Source organism: Saimiri boliviensis, chromosome 9 (genome assembly GCF_048565385.1).
Source record: "Saimiri boliviensis isolate mSaiBol1 chromosome 9, mSaiBol1.pri, whole genome shotgun sequence".
Classification (NCBI taxonomy): Eukaryota; Metazoa; Chordata; class Mammalia; order Primates; family Cebidae; genus Saimiri; species Saimiri boliviensis.
In genome coordinates, this window is record NC_133457.1 from 75,813,978 (window position 1) to 75,830,380 (window position 16,403).

At 46.4% G+C, this 16,403-nt stretch overlaps 1 long non-coding RNA gene and 1 pseudogene across 1 annotated transcript in view; both read right to left on the bottom strand.

Annotated features, from left to right (window-relative positions):
- Positions 1-6,987, bottom strand: part of LOC141585668 (uncharacterized) — a 38,657-nt gene extending 31,670 nt beyond the window's left edge. Inside the window, exon 1 of the long non-coding RNA XR_012519281.1 lies at positions 6,712-6,987. This is a non-coding gene — a long non-coding RNA (uncharacterized LOC141585668). The remainder of the gene's footprint in view (positions 1-6,711) is intronic.
- Positions 6,988-8,623: 1,636 nt separating this feature from the next.
- Positions 8,624-16,144, bottom strand: LOC141585667 (GTP-binding nuclear protein Ran-like; annotated as a pseudogene).
- Positions 16,145-16,403: the final 259 nt, after the last annotated feature.

Consider the following 16,403-nt stretch of genomic DNA (forward strand, 5'->3'; position numbering starts at 1 on the left):
TGAAATCAGAAAATGAGGCCAGCAAGAGGAAAAGATTCTTTCAACATGAAAGAACGGCATGTTACATTTTCTATATCATCAACCCATTCAATGGTTTTCCAATCAGAATGCCACTGGGGGTGAGTCCAGCCCCTTGTCATTTTGTGGGGCTCCCCGGGGAAGATGGAAGGACAGACAGCAGTAACACAAGAGGCAAAGCATTAAATATGAGGATCTTGCATCCTTTCGGTGCCAGCAATAGCCATGTTTGCTCACGGCTAACCAGTCAGGGAAGGAGGATGATTTATTATAAGCTGTTGCAGAATATATTATGCAGGGTAGAGGCATGGAAAGGTCTTTGATATGTATCTGAAAGAGCTTCAAACCCATAAAAGAGATAAATTTTGTATGAAGAGTGTCACTGAGAGGCCGGGAAGAATCTCCAACACATCTTCATATCACAGGGAATAATGAAGGGCTGCTCTAAGCACACAATCCGGGCATTAATTTCACTTAAAGAGGCCATCATTAGCATATCGACGCACACAACTTCACACTATAAGCCCTCTGTGCAATCGGGAAACACAGCTAAAGACTTCACGGTCAAGGCCTTGATCCATGGACAGGGCCCAGAATGTGTGTTTTCTCGATTGTTTCACCTTGAAACGCTGGCCTGATCTCTGGTTCCTTTCTTCTAATCCTCCAAAACCACAATTAAAGAGCAATAAACTGTCTTCCTTCTCTTTTCCCTGAACTCCCGGCTCCTGCGTAATTCCCAGCTTCTGATCAAAGGCTCCTGGAATACAGGCTCCCTGGCCCATGGGCTTTTTCAAGAGCCTGTTCTCTAAGAGGGCTGCCAGCATGGCCCTGACTCCCCGTGGCCTGTCTCTGTCAACCCGGCCTCCCCTGTCTGTCCAGGCTTTAGAGAAAGCAGGTAAGAGCTCTCCTGAAGCAGCTCACAGCACCCTGGCACACAACCAGTTACTAGGCAGACAGCATAATATTTATCGAGAACGCCTCTTGTTCTTGAATTATGGTTTCCTGCTCCAAGCTGCTGCTGCTGCTGTTTGAATTGGGCTGCACCTAATTATGGTTTTATTTGCTTTAATAAAGGGATATCCAAGTGTGCGGAGAGTTGCACACAAAACAATAATAACAATAATAATAGTAAAGTGTCTCTCTAAACATCTGCAATTAAGGCATTTGTTGTTAATTGCATTAATTAACCTCCCCCATGAAGCAGCTGGTGAGGTTTCCACAACAAGGAAAAGAGAGAAAGCCGGTTCCCAGAACTGCTGGGTTTGCAGCCTCCAGAGAGCCCATCCCCTGGGTTGCCGGCTCCCTGTGTTTTCGGATGGAAGTGCAGTCCCGCTGAGCTGCCCATCACCCTGGGAGCGGGGACCAAAGCGCCCTTCAGCTGGAGCATCATGGCCAAGCTATTGCAGGCCATTGAAGCCTGATGTGATGGTTGAAGCTTACAGAGAGCCAGTCCTACTGAAATACCAATCATCACAACATTAATAATAATAAGTGAAACTGATTCAGCCCAGTTCTCAAGTCTCCAAAGCAGGAGGACCCAACAGAGCAGCCCCTCCCCACTGTGGCCCAAGGGGTGGTGTCCTGCCCTTTGCAAGACAGAAAAGGAAAATTTGGTGGAATCCTGATCCTAAACATGATTGCCCCTTTCCCAGTAGACTACCATGATTTTACCTTTTACCATTTTGCAGAGACATACAAATATGATCCCATTCTCACAAGTCCTGGAGACTCCAGGGGCATGTGTCTGATTATTCTGCAAACAAGAAAAACAGCATGACCAGGAGGCATTCACCCTTAATAGCCACATGATTTTCAGGCTCCAGGCTCCAGGTCTCTTGCCCCTGCTCTGTAAGCCACAGAGTGTATGACCACTGTCCAAATTTTTTTAAAAACTGAGGCGACATGAGTGAGCCCTTGTTTCCTGCCCAAGGAACTAGATCTCCCAGATTGATGAAAACATTTTTAAAAATCCGAACCACAGCTATTACACTAATTCTCCAATTTTGGTACCTTGGCTAACATTAATTGCCTTCTATTAAAAAATCAGAAATATGTAAAGGATTAAATTTCATGTATTCAGTCAGCAGACAGTTGTGTGTCTAATATGTGTCAGGCGTTTCACTAGGTGTTGAAGACCAAATAAAAGCAAAGGAAAAAAATACAGTCATGAAGCTTCCATGAGAAAAAGGACATTCATCAAAGATGCCCACAGTGCAATGCAAAACTGTGGCCATACTAAGTATCTCCAAGGAGAGGCATGTGGTATCACGAGACACATAACATCAGGGAGGCATTTAGAGGGCAAGTTGTGTATATGGGGAGGCCTGGGCAGGCAAGGAGAGGGGCAAGGGCTTCCTACAGAGGGAAGAGCATTGGCAGAGGACAGCGGTGGGAGGAGCCAAGGCATGACAGGCTGGTGAGGTGGGAGAGCAGAGAGCTGCAGGGTCGGAGGTGGGGAGAGGGGCCTGAAGAGGTGGGCAGGGGCCTGACCCAAAAGATCCTTGCAGTCCCTGCAAAGACAAAAAGCATGGGAAAGCCACCGTGGGGTTTAGACAGGGGAGTGCCCGGACCAGGCTAGTCTTTTGAGAACAGAACTCTGACTGCTGGGTGAAAAATGCATGCCTGGAGGGTGTCAAGAGAGTGGGAGGCCCCGCTAGGTATGAACCGTGACTGTGGCAGTGGAGAGGAGAGGAAGGCGGCCTCAGAGGTAATTGTGAGAAGCAAAATCAATACAATGTGGCAGTGAATTAGATCTAGGGGAGGAGGGGCCAGCGATGCCCCCTGGGTTAATAGTAACGCCAGGCTCTGTGCTGGGGGGACCCTGGAGGAGGAGGCTGTGGTTTGAATATGGTTTGTTCCCAGCAAGTCTGCTGAACTCTGATCCCGGGGTGTCAATGTTGGGAAATGGGGGCTTGTGGGGGATTTGGGATCATGGGGTAGATCCCCCATGAATAGAGTAATGCCCTCCCATAAGAGTGAGTTCCAGCAAGAGCTGCTTGTTAAAAAGAGCCTGGCACCTCCCCACTCTCTCTTGCTTCCTCTCTCACCAGTGATCTCTGAGAGCTGGAGTTCTCCTTTCACGCTGAGTGGAAGCGACCTGAGGCCCTCACCAAATTCAGGGACCCAGTCATGAACTTTCCAACCATCAGAATCATGAGCCAAACAAACATTCTTTCTCTTTATAAACTACCCAGCCTCAGATATTCCATTCTAGCCACACAAAATGGACTAAGACAGCGAACAAGTGTGAAGAGGAAAGATTGAGTCAGGTTTCGGAACGTGAACAGGTTAGGTGCTTCTGGACCATCCGAGAAGGGGCGCTGGGCTGCAATACAGGCGAGAGCTCCAGGGGAGATGCCAGGCTGCATGCACATGTGAGGGTCATGTGTGTGCGGGCGGAAATTGAAACCAGAAGAGGATGAGGTCCAGTCGGTGCAAGTATGGAGTCAGAAAAAAAGGATGGAATTGCTGAGCCCTAAGCAATTCCAATACTTAATTCCAGAGGAGAAAATGGCAAAGGCAACTTCAAGTAAGAGAAAGAATGCAGCCAGAGGGCTGGGGGAAAGCCCGGGGCTTGTGACACCCTGCAAGTCAGGCAAGGGAGTGTGTCCCGAGAAAAGGAGCTTGCGGTGCCACCAGGAGCAAAGGAGAGTGATGACTGGGCAATGTTCCTCGGTTTGGTGACACAGAAGGAATTGGTAACCTCAGTGAAGATGGCAGAAGGGGTAGGGACGGGGCCAGATGGGTGCAGGGAGAGGCTGGAGGGAAGAAACGGGGACAGCGCTTTCAAAACGTCTGATTGGAACTGAGGAGGAGCAACACAGGGCAGTAGCTGAATGGGCCTGAAGTGAGGGCAGATTTGGTTTGACTTTTCAAGAGAAGAGATTTATTATTTCAAGAGAAGAGATGTATTAAAAGCTAAGGGGGGAAACTTGCCCAATGCTACATGTAAGAATTATGCATTTCCCTGCAAATTTTTACCTAACAGAAAAAGAAACAAAAATGTATCTTGAAATCTGGTCAGTGATGTGCCCGCTGAAGTGTTTAGGAAGAGAGTGTATCATGTATGCAACCCACTGTGAAATGTGGGTTTTTTTTAAGTCTTGGTGCGGGACTAGAAGGACGGCTGTGTGATCCGGCACATAAAGCAAATGCCAGTTGTGGCATCTGGGTGGTAAGTGTGTGATTTTCTCCGTACAATTCTTTCAACTTTACAACCGTGGTGAAAAAGAAAACAGGAAGGGTCCAGGTGACAGAAAAAGACAATTCAAAAGCAAAAAGAAAAGAGATGTGGTAAGTTTCCCAAGGAGCTGGGAGGAGATGGGGTTGATGAAGGCATCTGGCTGAGATAGGACGGTGAGGAGCTTTACAGAAACGAGAAAAAGGGAAATGACAGCGGCTCTCCCTCCTCAGGCATGATGAATCGAGCAGTAATCTACGATGGCCCTCCCTGGCTGTGATCACTGACAGGCTTAGTTTTTTTTACATTGATAATTAATTTGCAATAATCTCCCTGATTTAAGGCAAACCCTGCAAGGTGATTCCAAACACGCTGCTAACCAGGCTAAAGTTCTTCGAACTTCCGTCAAACGCTCTATCAGCCAGATGACTCCCACCCCCTATGTCTTGAGAAAAGACAGATGAAATGAGTTCCTGCCGCGTCCAAGCCACTGCGAGCTCCGTCTTCTCTTGAGCCTCAACAAGCACAAGCTTTGGGATCCACAGACTTGAGCTCGGGAGTCCCAGCTGGATTCTTCACTTGTTCAAGGACCTCAGTCTCCTCCCCTGTAAAATGGGGGCAAGTACCACTCCTGCCTTCTCCCAATCACTGAAAGCATTACATGAATGAGGTCCTGCGCACATAAAACATCTAGGCCCACACCGGGTTCATAGTGAGCACAAAACAGATCGTTATTTTCCAAAATTACGAAGCTTAAGTGCATTACATGCATGAGGATATACTGCCGTCACTCAGAAGAAACTTTATCACGTCGAGAGAACGGCGGTGCTCATCTTCGAAATCTCTTTTGCTCTCTACTCACATCTCAAGCTGCATAAAAAGCATCCTTTCTGGTGTCCCTGATGCCTGAGGTCATGTTGCTCGTCCACATAAAAGCCCATTGGAGAATCATTATCACCCAAGCGGCTCCCAGATTGGCAGCTCATCACTTCTGAAGGGTCCCAAGGTGGTCACGGAGAAGTGCCCCAAAGCCTTGTTTGCCTCCTTGGGTCAAAGGTCCACCTGTGGTAATTAGTAAGCTTGGTCCTGGACCAGACTGAGTTGGTGTACCCACAAGACCAAACGATGCCCTTCAACAAGCTGCATGGAAAAAGTGTCTCTCTGATTATCTGCTCCCAGATCTGAAAAGCTACCTTCCGTGAGCTCAGTGGAAAACTCCAATTCATTAACCGATTTCAACAGAGAAAGACAATCTCAAAAGGCTTGTTGACAACACTGTGCCATACTGTAACCTTATCCTTATCTTTCATTATCCTGCTTTTATTAGGAAAAGAAAAAAAAAGGGCGTTTGTTTTCATGAACATAACCTCACAGAAAGCTTTCATACACAAGACGCACGAGATGAAAAAAATACACTTATTGAAGAAATGCTCGATATACTTGAAAGTGCTAGGAACGTCTTCATTCTTTCCGTAGAAGTCACATTTCCTTTAGGTTTGTGTAGCCTCAGCTATAAAAATATTGTTAATTCAATTCATGTGAACCCTTATAATTGCCCACTGAAGGTAGACTTTGTAACCAACATCAGCTCAACCCTGCTCTCAATACAGACAAGACTCACGCACAGTAGCAGGACTTTCTTCAAACAGAAATACGTGGCAGTCAGTGTTAATGGGTCCAAGCAACAACATGTGGAATGCACAGGCCCGTGGGCGAGGGAATCACCCGCCCCTGCCTGGGCCCCTTGCCTGTATCTCAGCTGGCCAGGCACCTGGGAACATGGCAGGCTTATGTGTTGACTATGCCTATTTCATTCGGCTTGCACAATGGTTAGGGTTTTTTCGTTGTTTAGTTAGTTGCTTATATTTTTAAATCCTGATATTTCTGATTAAAAATAAAAACGGGATTTCCAGCTTTCTCAGGAAATATCAGAAATTCTGACAAAATGAAGTCCCAGAGGTAGCACTGTGGGAAGACACAGGAAGCCCTAGACGCCCCGCCTCAATGCCCTTCAGCACCCTAAATCCACTCTCCAAGTAAACAGAAAATCTCAGTCTGCAACCCCTTCTTCCAGAGATATCCCTGGCCACACTGACACAGATGCCACTGTGGGACCCTCCCAAGTAGAAATTATGGGCCCCACGCCCCACAAGGCTTATGGGAGGGGAGGAGCTGCTGCCTCCTTTGGACAAGGCCAGTGGCCTCTGTTCCACCTGAGTCACCACCAGACGCTTGCACTGTCCACCTGACCCCTGGGAGGAATCATTTTTGAGGCCTGGGATAGCAGTGAATGGACAAACTGGAAATGGACATTATTTTTAAATAGCAGTTAACTAAAAATACAGACAACCCTTATTATGTGCAGATTCCATATTTGCAAATTCAGCTATTCAATAAAATTTGTCAACCCAAAAATCAATATTCCCAGCAATTCCTGGTCACTCTAAGACACTGGCAGAGTGAAGAGAAATTTGAGTTGTCCAGTGCTGGGGAGGAACAAGATGACATCCTACCTTCTGGTGCCAGTTCTCAGACTGCAAACAAGCGTCATTTTCATGGTCTATTTAGTGCCATAATTTTCACACTTTTGTGAGGTTTCTTTGGTGATTTCACATTTGGAATGGCCTCAGGCACCGTGCAGCAGTGATGGCTAGAGTTCTCAGGCACGAGAGGCTGTGAAGTGCCTTACGGAGGAAATCAGTGTGCTTGAAAAACTTCCTTCAGGCCTCAGCCACAGCGCTGCTGGTCCTGAGTTCAGTGCTAACGATTCACACTAAACCTCATACAGGGCACCTGTCAACAGAAACATACGTAGAACGAGGTTATGTACAGATCAGTTGACACAACATGACCAGAGGCAAGCAGGAACCCAACTCTGTGCTTCTCCTAGGAGCAATGACTCGGGGTCTACTAGTTCAGTGTTTGTGGCAGCTTTATAAATGCAACTACCACAAGTGCTGAGGCTCTAAGTCACTGCTGCCACGGGGGACCACCAAGAAAGGGTTTAAAGCAGGAGTGATTGATTTCTCTTTGTGGTTTCAGGGGTGCCAAGTTGCAGGGATGATTCAGTGAAAGGATTAAGGGGGATGAACTGTTTCTTCTGATGCTGGGTGCAGAAGGGAACAGAAGTATCCCCCGGATCCCAGCCTTGGGGTCAACTTTGAGGCTGCCCTCCCCTTTGACTGAGGCCCCCTTTTCCCGGCCCTACCTATGGCAGGCTTTTTTTTTTTTTCTTTGCTGTGTCTGGAACCCCGTGCAGAGCCCACTTCCCCATGACCAGTGTTCCCTTCTTCCACGGATGGAGTCTGAAGAACCAGGTCTTTTTTCCTACAAGGAGCCTCGGATCAGAGCTGTCAGGGAAGCCCTCAGTGTCTGGGGGAGGGGTAGGTCCCAGAGTGAAGAGATGCTTTTTGCATCTTCAGGCTTTTTCTGCTTTCTCTTTTTAAAAGACACTAACTCTACATATAAAATGCATTCTGTCTGTATACCTGCTAGCAAACAGCCTTCCTTTAACAAATCAACCTATCCAGGGCTGGAGTGTACAGTTGCCCAGGGTGGGCACTGCACAACGCCAGGGAGGAAGAATGCCATTCACGTCAGAGTCGATGTGCAGCACAGAGTCCTGACGGAGTGGGACATACTGTGAAGCTACGTCCTCCATTGCAAAATGCTGTCCTCTGGGAACGTGAAACTAAGTATCTGCCTTCCCCATCCAGGTTAATGGGAAGTGGTTTCAGTGGCCACCAGATTTCACTGATAATCAAATGGAAGTGTTTTCCCTCTACCCCGGAAAGACATTTTATCACCAAGTCACCATCTTACTCCAGTGCCAGTGCTTCTGGAACTCACTACTGTTTTTGTTTTTGTTGTTGTTGTTGTTGTTGTTGTTGTTATTGTTGTTTTCAGATATTTGAAATACAACTTTATTCTGATTCTAACCAAAAAGGAATGGGAATGACAATGACAAAATTTCTGCACTGAATATTGTGATGCGACTGTGGCAGTCTTATATTTGAAAGTCAAGGAATCAACTACGTTCCAGAACAGCTAAATAAGCAGGTCCAAACAATGAAGATTTTTTTTTTTTTTTGAGACGGAGTTTCGCTCTTGTTGCCCAGGCTGGAGTGCAATGGCGCGATCTCAGCTCATCGCAACCTTCGCCTCCCGGGTTCAAGTGATTTTCCTGCCTCAGCCTCCCAAGTAGCTGGGATTACAGGCATGTGCCACCACATCCGGCTAATTTTGCATTTTTAGTAGAGACGTGGTTTCTCCATGTTGGTCAGGCTGGTTTCGAACACCCAACCTCAGGTGATCCACCCGCCTCAGCCTCCCAGAGTGCTGGGATTACAGGCGTGAGCCACCGCGCCTGGCAGTGAAGGTATTTTTTAAGCTGCCACATTCACTTCGAAGCCCACTCACCTCCTTCAGCACTCCACAGATGAAGCACATGTTCTGCTCAGCTAGGTAATGATGAGGCGGGACACACAACATTATTAATTCACAGGACAGCTGCCTATCAAACTCCACTCTGGCACTGGGCTCCTGCTTCCTTCTCACAGGCCATCATCCTCACCCGGGAGAGCGGTTGTCTGAGCAGCCTGTAAGTCGTGCTCACACTGCGCTGCCAAAGCTGGGCCCATGGCGACCTCCTGTGCGGCAAGAGCGGGCATGGTGACAAATCCCAGACAAGGGTCTCCAGCGAGCTTCCCAGAAAGTCAGAGGACGGGCTTTGCAAAGTCGTAGTTAGTTTTGGCAGAAATGTGGTTGTACGAAGATTCCTCTTTCGGTGGAAGACAATGGATTCTGCCTTCACTTTCCTGTCCTTACTGTCCACCTCGTTGCCACAGAACACGGTGGGGTTGCGTTCACACACTCGTACCAGATCTCCATGCCAGGTAGGCACATGCTTGTAAGTAACTCTGGATGTTGCATCAAACATTACGATAGAACCCTGGGCTTGGATATAACAGCCATCTCTCAGTCCACCAAATTGCTCCTGGCCGGCTGTGTCCCACACACCGAACATACAGGTCCTCTGTTGGGGTGGCACTCTAGGGGATGACCCTCAGCACCCAAGGCGGCTATGTACTTCTTTATTCCCAAATTCACCAGGCGCATGATGTTTCACAAAGGTCGTTTCTGCAGTACCACCATCATCAACCAATAGAAGTTTGAACTGGACCTGGGGCTCTCCCTAGGCAGGCGTCATGGCATTCTTTCCAGAAACGTCTCCACGCCCATCCGACTGAGGCTGGAAAGATGGCGGAGGCACAAATCAAACGCCCTTGCAGCTGTTTTTGTGGGTTTCCAAGCAGCAGCTGGAGACTTCCCTGGGCCAAGCAGCAGCTGGATGCAAACCCAACCCAAGTTAGAGCTGAGCTCCAGCAAGCACAGCGCTGCCTCCTGTGAGTCCCCAAGTAGCATTTGCCTCCAAAACTGGAGTTAGGCAGCATCCCACAGGCCTCCCTGTAACAATCTCTCCATGAAGGAAGGAAGGAAGGAAAAAAGGAAGGGAAGGAGGGAGAGAGGGAGGGGGGAGGAAGGGAGGGAAGGAAGAGAAAGTACAATCAGCTCCAAAGCTGTTCTTGACCATTTTTGAGTGAGTTCACATTATTTTAAGCTTTATGCAGAAAGTTATAAATTTATTAACATTAGTATCTTGTTATTTCATATTCACTGTAATTCAGTGTGTAAAATCTGCCACAGAGACACTAAGTAGTGAAGAGTCAGTGGTCTTCCCACCCACCAAGTACGTGGACCCAGAATAGAACAGGGCCCTGAGCCCCACTCCTGAGACCAAGTTTCCATCCTCCTGTGGACTGACCTTCTGTTTCCTCATCATTGAAAGAAAGAGTGACCATGCGCACTGCAGAGGGAGGTATAGAGACTCAATGACGTTATTCAACCTGTCTCAAGGGGCCATCGGGGAAAGTTTTCTATCTATAATGATTGCCTTTCAGTAACCTCACAAGCTAAGAAAATCATCATTGTGGACAGATGAATCCTGAATTCATAAACAGCACCTCCCAGGTAGCAGGAAGGCAGGTGAAAGCTAGCTTCCCACAGAAACTCATCCCGCCTCTTTTTAAAAAGAAGTAAATGCCTGGGCCAGGTGTGGTGGCTCAGGCCTATAATCCTAACACTTTGGGAGACCAAGGCGGGAGGATCTCCTGAGGCTAGGAGTTCGAGACCAACCTGCACAACATAGTGAGACCCCTGTCTTTACAAAATTTTTTTTTAAGTAACCAGGCAACTCAGGAGGCTGAAGCAGGAGGATCGCTTGAGCCCAGGTATTTGAGGCTGCAATGAGCTATGGTGGCACCACAGCCCTCCAGCCTGGAAAAACGCCTGTGCTATCAAGGTTATTACCCACCAACCAAAGGCCGAAACCAAATAGGTCTTTAGTTTTATTTATTTCCCTCCAAAATGTGATGGGTCTTTTTCCCTGGGGCAGCGGAGGAAGCCAGGACAGAGAGATAATAGCAGCCAAAGGTGGAGATGCTGAAGAGCAGGTCTGCTGTGGATGGAACTTGGCCTCAGGCAGTAGGGCATAGAGCCCCATTCTGTTCTGGGTCCACACACTGAGTGGGTGGGAAGACTAACTCTTTATCACTTAGTGCCACCGTAGCAGCTTTTACACATTGAATTGCATTGAATGTGAAATAGCAAGATACAAGTATCAATAAAATTGTACTTTTTGCCTAAAGCTTTAAAAAATATGAAATCACTCCAACAATGGTTAAGAACAGCTTTGGGCAGGTTGCATTTTCTCCTTCTTCCCCTTTCTTCTGTTAATTTTGCATGTTAATTTTCTTTTTAACTGTTTAAGATGTGCTGAAATTTGATGACACAATTTTCAAGAGAAATGAGAGAGTCTGGGGAACGTTCCCTGGTGTGGCCACCACCTACAAAGACAGTGCCACAGGAGCGTGTGTAGGTCAAGCTCACGGGCCCGAGGATTGACCTGCTGGAGCAGGCAGCCACGCACCCATGCCGGACTCAAAGAGGGCATCACACGCAGAGGGGCAGCACAGGCCAGGATATAAAGCTGGGAAGTGCAGGGTGTGCCTGGGGGCATCCACATCACCTGGCTGTTTGAGAATTGCTTGTGCTATTGGATGGAGAGGTCACGCACATGGGACACGAGGGGATCGCAGGTCATAGACTGGGAGCCAGAGCGCCAGAGCTTACTGAGGGAGGAGCACAACACCCAGGCCCCTTATCACATTCCTTTCTGCAAAGTCAAGTCCCTCTGGAATGGCTCATGGCTTTTGGACAGGAGCGGGATGGCGTGGCTGAGATAGAGATAGGAGGAAAGCAAGGAGAATGGAAAGACCGCAGCCTCGGAGGCCACTCCCAAAGAAAGGAGAGCAGGATGAGAAAACCCCAAATCCACGTCATGCCCTGAAGTGCGCTGGGGTCAGCTAAGGGGGTGCAGTTTGAAGAAGAGGCTCTGAGTCAGTAAGACCAGCACCCAAGATTTCTCTAAAGAAAGGCACTAAAACTCCAGGGCCCCTTATCAGTGTTTGAAAAGATATTTGGCTGCACTCATACTTTAGCATGTCCCATAAAGCGCCCTGAGATACCATTTTTTGCTTATCCAATTCTCAAATAACACAATACTCGATGACTCTGGTGCTGGTAGAGGTGAGGCGGATCACACAAGATTACAAACTGGCAAGCCTTCCACAGACAGCAACCTGCAGTTCTTTGTAAAAATCCTCTGAGCCAGGAATTCCACTACCAGCATTGCAGCCTCCACGTGTCCCCACACATGTTCATAATGACAGTTGTACAAGGCGACTCACTGTGGCACTGTTGTCATAGTAAAGATTGGAACCACCGGGCGCGGTGGCTCACGCCTGTAATCCCAGCACATTGGGAGGCCGAGGCGGGTGGATCACGAGGTCAAGAGATCGAGACCATCCTGGTCAACATGGTGAAACCCCATCTCTGCTAAAAATATAAAAAGTTAGCTGGTCATGGTGGCGCGTGCCTGTAATCCCAGCTACTCAGGAGGCTGAGGCAGGAGAATTGCCTGAACCCAGGAGGCGGAGGTTGCGGTGAGCCGAGATCGCGCCATTGCACTCCAGCCTGGATAATAAGAGTGAAACTCCGTCTCAAAAAAAAAAGATTGGAACCAACCAAGTGTCCTTCAGGTGGGGACTGGCTAAATAAATAACACCTCATTCACATAATAGAATGCCAGGCAAAGGGAATGGAGGACTCTGTTTCTTCATGATGGCATAATCTCCCATTATTTAATGAGAAAAAGGGCCAGGCTATGTATATCATGTACAATTATTCAATTATTGGTGGGTTTTGAAGGGAAAATGAGAAAGATTTTTTTTTTTTTTTTTTTTTTTTTTTTTTTTTTTTTTGTTGTTGATGCCTGAACTGTCTCTGGAAGGATACAGAGGACGTTGGTGACTTTGGCTGGCTCTGCGGAGAAGAACTGTGCAGCTGGAAGACAGAAGGATGAAGAAGATGAGATCTAACACCTCTCTGTTGTTGGATTTTGAACCAGATAAAAGTTTTATCTATTTTCTAAATAAATATAAAAACAAAAACCCCAGGGCCTGAATACAGCTTTGGGTGAAAACGATCCCCCTACTCCCCACCCTTCCCCCATATCCAGCCTTTTTTTTTCGGTTCCAAGTTTATAAAATTTCCCCTCACCTCGTTCCTTTGGCGGGATGATAATACCTCACGGTTTTACAAGCTTTTGCATTTCAGGTTTGAGTCTCTGACTTAAATGAAAAGCTGGAAGTGTTTCTTATAGAAAAACTCACACGTATGTACAAAATATTCTTGTAATGGAAGATAAATGAAAGCCATTTAAATGTCCATCTGTAGGGGAGGGAAATCAAACAAATCAAGTTATTTTCACACTGCACAACGCTATGCAGCAGTTAAACAGTCAGATCACTTTTGTGTTTAAAAACCTCAGGCCAGGCGTGTGGCTCACACCTGTAATTCCAGCACTTTGGGAGGCTAAGATGGGAGGATCACTTGAACCCAGTAGCTCAAGACCAGCCTGAGCATCGCAGGGAGACCCTGTCTCTACAAAAAATTAGCCAGGCTTAGTAACTCACGCCTGTAGTCCTCGCCACTTGTGAGGCTGAGGTGAGAGGATCCCTTGAGCCCAGAAGGTCGAGGCTGCAGTGAACAGTGCCATTACACTCCAGCCTGGGCAACAGAGCAAGACCCTGACTCAAAAAATAAATAAATAAATAAATAAAAACCTTATACAATATATTTCAGACTTTATACAGTACATACAAATATATTATCAATATAAACATAAACTTTATATAAACATGTATAATATATAATTAAATGTATTGTATTTTTATATATTTATATAGTTTTTAAATATTTTTACATTTGTAAATATAATATATATACATATATTCCATACAAAATATATTTTGTTTATATATAAGTCATACACTTTATATATATACACACAATATATATTTCTACATGTCTACATCTCTATGTAACATATAGAAATATATACGTAATATACATATATACAATTTGTAAATGCATAGAAAACATTCTCTAGGGGTGTAGTAAGATTAGGATGATAAAAGGAAATGCAGGAAAGCTTGAGGTTGTTAATATATAAACTTGCATGGGCTTGCGTGGGTTTTTAAACGATAAAAATTAAAGTAACCATATTTTGGTGCCTGGCATGACAAGTATTTGCCACTAGAGGGCACTGGAGATCGCTAAATATTTCCCAGGATTATCTTTTGAGGGAGGGGGGAGTGCAAGGGATGTGAAGGAAGCTCCTTTATCTCTTCTATAAGGGTCCCTTTTCACTCTCGGGGCTTGGGACCTGAACTCAGACTTTCAGTGAGACTGAAGCTTGGCTGGAAGCCCGCAGCCCTTCTCTCTCCACCCTTTGAATGGGCTGGCGCCTGCAGCCATCTGGGGTGGGAAACCACAGTTTCGCCACCAGCCCTGGTCTGCAGGAGGCTGCTCCCGTGTGGAAGGTGAAACTGGCCTCGAGTGCGTTTCAGTGAGCTCACCTTCAGTCCTTATTCCGCGTCAGTGTTCAACGGGGAGCCTGAGACCCTCGAGGGTGCCGTTTGTGATTGCTCAATGATAGTGGAGACATCCTCGCCTTTGGGGGAGGAAGAGGGAAGCTCGAATCTCTGAAATGCTCAGAATGGAGCCCAAAATGCATGTTGGTGAACAACCAGTTGATAATTACCCTACCCTAGACCCTCACTCTCTGACATATAATCACAGAGCATTATTGCCTGGTTTAGTATGAGCAGAATATGCAGGAACCCAGAGTCAGTCAAGGTGTGTTGTTGTGTCCAGAAATTTCCTGAGCGTTTTTCACCCATTTGGAAAACCAAGGCACCATGTCACCAAGCGAGTAATGTCTGAGTCACTGGTCCTATGCTCCAGACTTGGCCTGGATCTGGGGCTGTCAGGGTCACGTTCTTACAGGACAAACACCCGGATACTTTATTATGTCTTCTAGAGAACTCGTGCTCAAGCATTTACCTATCAGCTATATATATATGTGTGTGTGTGTGTGTGTGTGTGTGTGTGTGTATAATGTGTACGTATATAAATATATATAATGTGTACATATATATATTTACCAAAAGTTACTTTTTTTCAACTTCTCTTTGTTTCTCCTTTATATTACAGAAAGAACTTTTTTTAATGATGCGTAAGTAGATTATACAATCTGTGAATTTCAAGATAGGACGGGAAGTGTTACAAAATATTCGTGGTCTCCAAAGCGATTCTGACACCTCATGATGACTATGACCTTTGGTTGCCATTGCCTCAAATAATTTTCTCCTGGAGCATCAGTTCTTCACCTTGGCTACACACCGAACTATGTGGGAAGCTGTTAAAAACACGAATGCCTGGACCCCACAGCCCTAATCATCCTGTGAGCATCTGGGCCAAGTTCAGGGCTGGTGCTCTCTTTCAGCTAGATGTCACTGATGGAGCAGAGATCTGTGAGCTTGCTTTTACAGGACTTTCTGCTGTTGTTGGTCTAGGACTTTTTTAAAGCTCCTTAGTTGACTCTAATGCAGCCAAATTTGAGAACCATTCTCTGCTCAATACCTTCAAAAATGGAAAATTAACAACCTCTCACTCAGTGCCATCCCAGGTATGATGTGCAGACCAGCAGCATCAGCATACTTGGGAGCCTGTTAGAAATTCTGAATTTAGGATCTATCCCAGACCAGCTAAGTCCACATCTTGGGAAGCGGGGCTCATGTACCTGGATTCCACTCCATGCCCCCACAACACTGGCTTACTTTTAATTTTGCTTTAAATTACAATTTTAAAACAGAATTAACCAGAAGGCAAAGGTATAGGGGAAATATATTTTTAACACTTCTCATGTAAACTCAAGTATTTTATTCCTTTTGAGGGGGTAAAACAGGCTCTTCCATTTACAAGGTTATTCGTGAGTTGCAAAAATTCCCTCCCTTCCTCCATGCTTTTGTAATTTCAATGTTCCCACATTTCATCTTGGTGGCCACAGTCAAACAGAAATCGTAATGGCATCTGCAGTGGCAACCTTTGCAGCAGACGGTAACTGCTCCACAGCTGTCAAATAAACCCAAGTATCTGTATTTCTAAATCGCCTCCCGGTAATCATTTTGCATACTAAAGTTTTTTCTTTGGCATGCCCTAATCCTTAGATGAGCACAAATTCCTCTAAATCCCAGCCTGAATTTAACTTACCAGAGAAGCCTTGCCCATAGAAGACTGATTCTTCAGCCACTGCTTTTTATTCTCATACCAAACAAGTGTATTTTTAAGAACTTGCAAGAGTCTTGCCACTCTTCAACAGAGAAAGTCATCTCCAAATTAATCCACAGTCAGGAGCACCTCGGGCTGCCTTTATATATCATTAAAGTCCCGCAAAAGCAAGCTCACAGATCTCTGCGCCACCAGCTGAATCTATCCGAAAGAGCGCACCAGCCCTGAACTTGGCCCAGATGCTCACAAGATGATGAAGGGCACCCCTCCTCCAGCCTGTTCTTGTCCACTCTCCCAGGGAGGCTCAGTCCTTTGGCACAAAAGCAGTGGTGGCCATTCATTCCCTGTCTTAGTGAAGCCAACTTCCTCCACATTCATTCCGCCCATCAGCATCTGACGCCCCCACAGTGGCAAACACTGCAGTGGGCCAAAGTCTGACTCCACAAGGAGG